At 47.3% G+C, this 8,504-nt stretch overlaps 1 protein-coding gene across 2 annotated transcripts in view; it reads right to left on the reverse strand.

The window, feature by feature from the left end:
- Window positions 1-7,205, reverse strand: part of bcor (BCL6 corepressor) — a 55,066-nt gene extending 47,861 nt beyond the window's left edge. For both annotated transcript variants that reach the window (XM_060911934.1, XM_060911933.1), the window contains exon 1: window positions 6,466-7,205. The gene's annotated coding sequence lies outside the window, so the exon portion shown is untranslated. The remainder of the gene's footprint in view (window positions 1-6,465) is intronic.
- Window positions 7,206-8,504: the final 1,299 nt, after the last annotated feature.

An 8,504-nucleotide genomic window follows, 5' to 3' on the forward strand; every position in this document is an offset into this window, starting at 1 on the left:
GCGTCTCAAGAAACTTCCAGAACCTCTGGACGCGCACGCATCATTAGAAACGCTCTTGTGTGGCATCCAAGACTCATTTTGCAGCACTTAAGCACACTCTGGTCTCTGCACGGCTGCTTTAGTGTTATGAAAGGAGGGAAAAGAGCACACGCCTGTGTGTGTGTGTGTGAAAGAAATACTTAGATCAAAATGATAGTGGTTTCATACAAAAAAAAAGTTCCTAAGAGGTGAGATATTGGCGGTCTCAAACTATTTCAACAGGACATGGTGATTTCCAAACACACACACACACACAATTCTGTAACAAAACAGTGTCACACTCATGGTGCTGTAAAGGTCACGCGCTCTGACGAGATTACTTACATCCTGAAAACGGTGTAGAGTCAAACCACGATGCCGTCTCCTGAAAGCCTCTGTCTGAGATCACACACACACACACACACACACTGCTGTGAAGACGTGAGGATTAACAGTTCGCTAATAGTCCAAGTCCGGAAACTGTGGCGTTTATGTTAGCGGATTAAACTTTAGGCCTGATTTTAGTCTGAAACAGAGTGTGAGGACGAGGGCGATGGAGATCGGTGGGGTTTTTGTTCACCCACTTTTGTGGTGGTGTGTTCATGAGAAATGTCATTTTATGGAAAAAAAAAAACCAAACAAACAAACATTGAAGTGAATTTTATTCAGAACTCCATGTGAGACTTAGACATAATCACAATTCACATAATAATAATAATAATAATAATAATAATAATAATAATAATGTCTGGCATTAGACAACCCAATACTTCTTCAGCACACTATTTATGCTGTTTGGAACACTTTGTAAATGAAACACAATAAAGTTGTGTGTGTGTGTTTTATATACTACTGAGGACCAAATATCCCCATAAGGAGAGTAAAATCTGACAATTTCGACCTTGTGGAGACATTCAGATGGTCCCCATAAGGAAATTGCTGTTGTATGTGGGTTTTTTAAAACAAAAATGTAAAAAAAAAAAAAAAAAAGAGGCAAAAAGTTTTCTTTTCCTTCCTGGGGTGAAGGTTGGGGTCAGGTTTAAGTGCAGCACAGCATTAATTAACTGCAGTAATAATTATGTCAGTGGAGGGTCCTCACAGGGGCAGTGAAACAAACATGTGTGTGTGTGTGTGTGTGTGTGTACAGATTTAAACCTAATCTATACCTGATAACGCAATGCACTGTTTCATCATCCCTGTATCATACAACATCGCTGTTACAACTGTATCATACATCGCGCGCACTGGGGGGGGTCCGTCCCTTGTGCTCGCTTTTAAAAACCAAGGGAAAACACATACACACACACCAAAAACACACACAAAACAACACACAAAAAAACAACACACACAAAAAAAACCACACACACACAAAACAACACACAAAAAAACTGCACACACACAAAACAACACAAAAAAAAACCACACACACAAAACAACACAAAAAAAACCCACACACACAAAACAACACAAAAAAAAAACCCCACACACAAAACAACACACAAAAAACGACACACACAAAACAACACACAAAAAACAACACACACAAAAAAAACCACACACACACAAAACAACACACAAAAAAACCGCACACACACAAAACAACACAAAAAAAAACCCCCACACTCAAAACAACACACAAAAAACCCACACACACACACAAAAACCACACACACCAAACACACACAAAACACACACAAAAAAACCACACACACCAAACACACACACACACACACACACACACACACACAAAACAACACACACAAAAAACCACACACACCAAACACACACACACACACACACACACAAAACAACACACACAAAAAACCACACACACCAAAAACACACACAAAAAAAAACACACGCACACACACACAAAAACACACACACACACACACAAAACACACACAAAAACACACACACCAAAAACACACACACAAAACAACACAAAAAAAACCACACACACAAACAAAACAACACACAAACCCCCCCCCCCACAAAAAAAACCACACACACACCAAAAACACACAACCCCCCCCCACACACACCAAACACACACACACACACACACACACAAACAAAACAACACACAACCCCCCCCCCCCACACACACACACACACACCAAACACACACAAAAAAAAACACACGCACGTACACAAAACAAACCACACACACACACACACACACACAGAGCGAAAAGGAAGAAAACAATGCGGAGGCGTCGCTCCGGGCGCTCCTGCTGCGGCACGGGGGGGGGGGGGGGGGGGGGGGTGAAGCGAGGCGATGAGAGACGAGACGGCGCGAGCTCTCGCGTTTCAGCGCTGCCGTCCCGAGGGGGCCGCGCGCGTCCCGGGGAAGGCAAAGGCTTCCATTCAAAACCCATGACGTCTGCGGCGCGAGCCAACTCGGCTCTGAAACGCGATCCGCGCCAGCGCGAGCTCAGCCTGTCCCCCGCCGCGCCTCGCGCTTTATTTCTCCCTCGCGCGAGATATTTCCGCTCAAACCGCCGCTCGCGCGCAGAGGAACAGAACAGCCTTAACGGAGGAGAAGAACAAACTCAACTGTTTCAGAAAGCAAGCCGACCTCAGCACGCGGGTGGAAAATCAAAAAGTTAAAGAATTTCAAAATAAATACACAAACAAATGAATAAATAAAACAAGACTTCTTTCTTTCTTTCTTTCTTTCTTTCTTTATTTCTGTTTCATTTGTTGCTCAGGTTAAAACACTGCCACAACAAAGGCGCGCTCTAATCCCACACCCGCGTGCGTTTAATTCAAACAGACACCCGATCCCTTTTGACCTTTGACCTTTTAAAAAAAATCAAAGGAACTTTGCTCTCTTGGACCCGCTTTTACACCGCCGGCCGCAGCAAAACACGCTTCCGGTTAGAATAATACGAGTGATCTTATGGCGCGCGAGCCGGTTTCTGGGGTGCTGGTGCGCTTTTCGGTTTCTTTATTGACCCTCGGTGTGCACGCGGAGCCCCGTGCAGGCAGGCAGGCAGGCGCGAGCTCCCCGCTGAGCCGCCCGCGCTATAAATAAACAAATCCGGATAGCGGAGATGAACAGGAGGGGGAGGGGGAGGTACAGCCAGAGGTGAGGTGAGATGAGGTACGCGCGCGGGGTGGGGTGGGGGACAGAGGGAAGGGAAGAGGAGGGGGAGGGGTGTGGAAGGAGAAACCAAATAAACGGGCCGCGGGCAGCTGACGGATCACCCAGAGTCCGCGCACGGCCTGTTTATTTTTCCACAGCCGTCGACCTGCGATTAAAGCGGTCATGACACGTGACGTGGAATTTCACCTCTTGCGCAACAAGTCGCCCCGGGGCCACCCACGACTCAGCGTGGTGACGCAATGTTCCACTCCGACCCGAGGTTGTTGGGGTTTTTTTTGGCTGCACTTCCACCCCACGGCTGCCTCGAGCCCCGTCCGTTTTGTCCGTCAGCAGTGATGATCCACGCACCGGTAACCCACCCCACCCCAGTAATTAATACGGCACAGTGGTGTAGTGCTTAGCACTGTCACCTCACAGCAAAAAGGTTCTGGGTTCGACCTTTCTGTGTGGAGTTTGCATGTTCTCCCCGTGTCTGCGTGGGTTTCCTCCGGGTGCTCCGGTTTCCCCCACAGTCCAAAGACATGCAGGTTAGGTTAATATGGGACGGCCTTGGGCCGAGGTGCCCTTGAGCAATGCACTGAACCCCCAACTGCTCCCCAGGTGCTGTTAGCACGGCTGCCCACTGCTCTGTGTGTGTGTGTGTGTGTGTGTGTGTGTGTGTGTTCACTGCTTCAGATGGGTTAAATGCAGAGAGGAATTTCACAAGTGTGTGATGAATAAAGTTGTGCTTTCTTTCTTTTTCTTTCTTTCAGTGACGAGCTGATTAATGATGCCCTCACACGTGCGTGCTAAGTGGAGCAGAAGGGGCCCAAACAGTTCTAAAGAAATAGCTCTTTTCTACAAATATGTTTGGGTTTTTTTAAGTCCATTGTTGCTAAACCGGCAGCACTGAGAGCTACAACTCCCTAAAAACACACAGCGCAACATATTATTCATTATTCACCTTCATGTGTTGTTCGCGCCATGAACATCGAACATGTCTGGCTGAACTCCATGTTGGACGCAGAAACAAAAACTTACTCCCAGATGTTTGTCGCCGACTTCACAGCGTCCGTAGATATACACGATGTACCAGCTAGCTACTAAAATGTGTGTAAAGGCCGGAATACATCAAGTTTGCTGCTCACAAAAAGGTCCGTATAAGCGACTGACAGCATGAACAGCGACGCTATTCAGTTTCAATATCGAACCGTTAATGACTTAGATGCGTCACGTCAGCGGTTTTGACGTTGTGACAATAAACACCTGCTTCTTTAAGCATTATTTTAAGTCATTAATTGTTTCATTTAAATGCAAACGTTTGTTTTGTTAAACAGACTGTAAAAATCTGAGCTAATGTCTGTAGCCAGGTCGCCAGTCTCTTGTCTGATGAGCCGCCTTCAGCAAAATCACTTACATCAATGAAAATTAACGCTTCAGAGGATTTTCTAAGAAAGATGCTCTGCATCGTATCGTATCAGTTTCTTTCACGTGTTCCCCAGTTAGTTGGTTTGATCTGGCGAAACACTTCACTATCCAGACCTCAGTCCACTGTAATATAGATCGATATAAACTTATGGTTTAAAAAAGGATGAATTTAACACCGTGTCGCTCTTTTCAACGATTCGGACGACCCGGTTCGTATAAAACGTCGGTGGTGCATGTTGCGCTTTTCCTACCTCACGTTATTTATAAGAAAGGAAACAAATGTTGTGTTGAGGGCGAGTTCACATTCAGAGAAGTGCATTGTTTATTTTGTTTATTTGCTGTCCGAGAGAGGGGGACTAAACTGCCACTGGGGTGGTCACGTTAAAAGGGACCAAACGTGCAGATAGTGGACTTTTAGAGGAACGAAAGTGAATTACGCTCTTATCATATTTTTTTAAAAGGGGCGCAGACTTCTTGGTGGAAATGTTCCTATAAGGGTGCCATCACAGCGACAAGTTTGTCCGAGTGCTATTTTTCCGAGAAATCGGTTGAGTTGTACGAAAAAAGTACAAACCCAGACCTGTCGGAAAAGTACGGCAACGTGTTAGCTACAAGACGCACCCGATTTGATCGGTTTTAGTGGGCGTGGCCTGTACTCCAGACAACCCTAAGACCCTTGGTGTGGCGCTCTGCTGTTTTGACGCACTCCAGTGGGCGGTTTAGGACGCAGCAAAGTCCGATTCCGACTTGATGCCTTTTCCGTGAATCTCACGCCCACAGGCTGGGATTACTGGAGGATTTGAGGACGCCGGGGCCGGTCTGCCGCGTGCACATTTAAAAAAAAAAATCCAAAAAAAACCAAAAAACGCGCGCGCTATAAAACGTGCCTTTGTTTTTACAATGCACGTTTTGTTTTCCGTTACGTGGGAAGGCGACGCCGGGTTCGAGAGATTAAAGAATAAAGAATAAACAGCGTCTGGGGGACAAAAGAGGACAGGACTGTCCTGGAGAACGAGACAAACACATGAGATTTGTTAAAATGTAAAATGCGAGACAGCTCACAGAGGAAAGGGAAGGAACACACACACACGCACACACACACACACCGCGAGACATTTCGCAGACTATAAACTCTGCGCCTCGCACGTGCCTCTCCGGGACCTGAAAAACAAATTCAGTGCAATGCAAACTGACTTTAAATCGCGTCACACGTACAGACGCGCACGGCGTTGTTTCCACAACCGGGGGCCAAAAAAACAACCCACACCGAAATGGCGGTGCGCGCGCGTGACCTCCAAAAGCGCTTAACTGCAAAGTCGCGAGCACAAGGTGAGGTTACCGTCTGGAAAAAAGGGCGAGGCTTCAAATCAATAAATCCAGCTGTGAGAGAAAACCAAATGCGGCGCGGATCGTGATCGCAAACTTGACATGAAAAACAGAACACGTGCATTTCCGAGAAAGCCGACACTTCCACAGAACCGTGGCGGGTTTTCGCTTTGAATAGACGCCGAAGAAGAAGTAGAAGAGGAAGAGAAGAAAAAAAATCCACAAAGGTCATCGAAGAGGAAAGTCCCGTAATGTGTGTGTAAAATCATTCATGAATGACAAATATCCCGGAAATACAGACGTTCAGGCAGGAAGGAACGCGAACTCGAAACGACTAACGTCTCGCGCATGTTGAAGTGAAGTGAAGTTGGGTTGGTGCCGACCCGGTCACCGGAACGCTCACGAATCAGCCGAGGGGACGCACACAAACAAACATGTTTACAAACAACTTTTTTTGAGCACGCGATCGCCATAAATGCCTCCCTGACTCATGTGCACGAGCTGATTATTTGTGTGTCGTTTAAAGCCCACACACACACACACACACACACACACACACACACACACACACAGAGCTATAAATAAAGTTCAGAACTTCTTACCGGTGATGAATGAGAAGTGTGAGGTCCGGTACTCGGTGAGCACGAGCGGTGTTTTCCTCTCGCTCGAACTCACAAAGGACGGAGCGCGAGCGCCGTGTCGGGACGGGGCCAAAAAAAAAAAAATATCCGAGCTGAAAGTGGAAAGGAGTGAGCGCGCGCCCGGCCGGCCGGCTCGACTCGGGATTTTCAGGACTTCAGCGTTTCCGTGAATCTCCGTTGAGAGCGGAGCGCGGAAGAGGCACGCGCATCTTTCAGTTCCCAAAAGAAAGCTCAGAAAGCGAATCCGGTTCCTTTGTCCGAACAGAGCGCGAGTCCATGTGGCAGAAAGCGCGAGCGCAAAGGCGGTGAACACTTCCCTTTGGACTCCGGCGGGGACACGCGCACACACGCACACGCACGCAAACAAAAAACTAATTCGGTCCGCTCGCGCCTCGTAGCGCCATGTTGGGGGCTCGGCGAGACACAGGCGAGCACGCCGCGCGACGGTACGGTTCCTCCTCACGCGCACAATACGGGATAGGCTACGCCGGCGCCGGTGACGAACACACAAACGTGACGCTCATTTTTCCCCCCTCTTTCCACCTCTTCAGATCCTGTGCGCGAGACGCCCCGCCACCGAGCGCTCTTTGTTCCCGGGTTGAAGAACGCGCGAGATCCCGAACGCGCAGCTGAGCGGCCGCAGAGTCGAAAACTACTGCTCGTTCCGAGCTCGCGCGCAAGACTGACTGGCGTTCTCTCTCTCTCTCTCTCTCTCTCACGCGCGCCCTACCCAGAAGGCCAGTCGGGGAGGGGGGACCGCAATTACCATAAAAACCTCCGCGCGACGCCCGCGAAAGAACAGAGAGAGAGAGAGAGAGTAAACAAAATAAATCGGCAGCCTGACGAAGACCGAAAACACGATCACAACTCCACCGGGTCTGAGAGAGAAAACACCCGCGAGTCAGGGCTTCAGCTCAAATCCCCCAAAACACCGTCTCAACGGGACCGAGTTCCACACAGCAGGAGGGGAAGGGTGTGAGTTTAATCCTAATACTGTCAAATAAATAATAAAGAAAGAAAAAGAAAGGAAGGAAGAATGGACAGAGGAATGTTGGGAAGAAAAGAAAGAAAGAAAGAAAGAAAGAAAGAAAGAAAGAAAGAAAGAAAGAAAGAAAGAATTGAGGGATGATAGATAGATAGATAGATAGATAGATAGATAGATAGATAGATAGATAGATAGATAGATAGATAGATAGAATTGAGGGAGAATAAAAAAAGAAAAGAGAAAGCCCCGTGCAGAGAGAGAGAGAGAGAAGGGGATGATAAAGGGATAGAAGAATGAAAGGATGAGCTCGGATTAAAAACAGTAGATTTCTGTAGATGAGCTTTATTCAGTGTTTATTTGAGCGCGTGAGTGTCTGAGCTCTGACCGCACGGTCACGTGATTAAGGACAATAACGGAGCCCCGGGGGATTAAAGCCGTCACCAGCCCGGGGCGGAGGACTGGTTCAGCACTGACACCGGCGGGAGGTCAGACACACAAAAGTCCCGCTTTAATACCGGAGCTCAGCGCGCGCGCTCGCACCGGGCCCGGTGTTTACACTGTTCACGGGGGAAGAACCGCGCGAGCTGGGAGCGGAAATGAGACTCACTTCAAGTCTTACTGGGGGACGGCGGTGTGTGTGTGTGTGTGTGTGTGTGTGTGTGTGTGGTCACACCTCCCCCACGTGCTCTACATTTTTTAATAAAAGAAAATATTTTGCTTTTCTTCTTCTGACTATCTTTCTTTGCTTGACTTTTTCCTTTATATCTATTTTTCTTTACTTATGCTTGCTTTCTCCTATCTATCTATCTATCTATCTATCTATCTATCTATCTATCTATCTATCTATCTATCTATCTATCTATCTATCTATCTATCTATCTATCTGTTGCTTTTTCTTTGCTCTTTCATTGCATTTATCTTTTTTCTTAACTTCTCATCTCATTATCTCTAGCCGCTTTATCCTGTTCTACAGGGTCGCAGGCAAGCTGGAGCCTATCCCAGCTGACTACGGGCG

This window comes from Neoarius graeffei, chromosome 27, assembly GCF_027579695.1.
Source record: "Neoarius graeffei isolate fNeoGra1 chromosome 27, fNeoGra1.pri, whole genome shotgun sequence".
Lineage (NCBI taxonomy): Eukaryota > Metazoa > Chordata > Actinopteri > Siluriformes > Ariidae > Neoarius > Neoarius graeffei.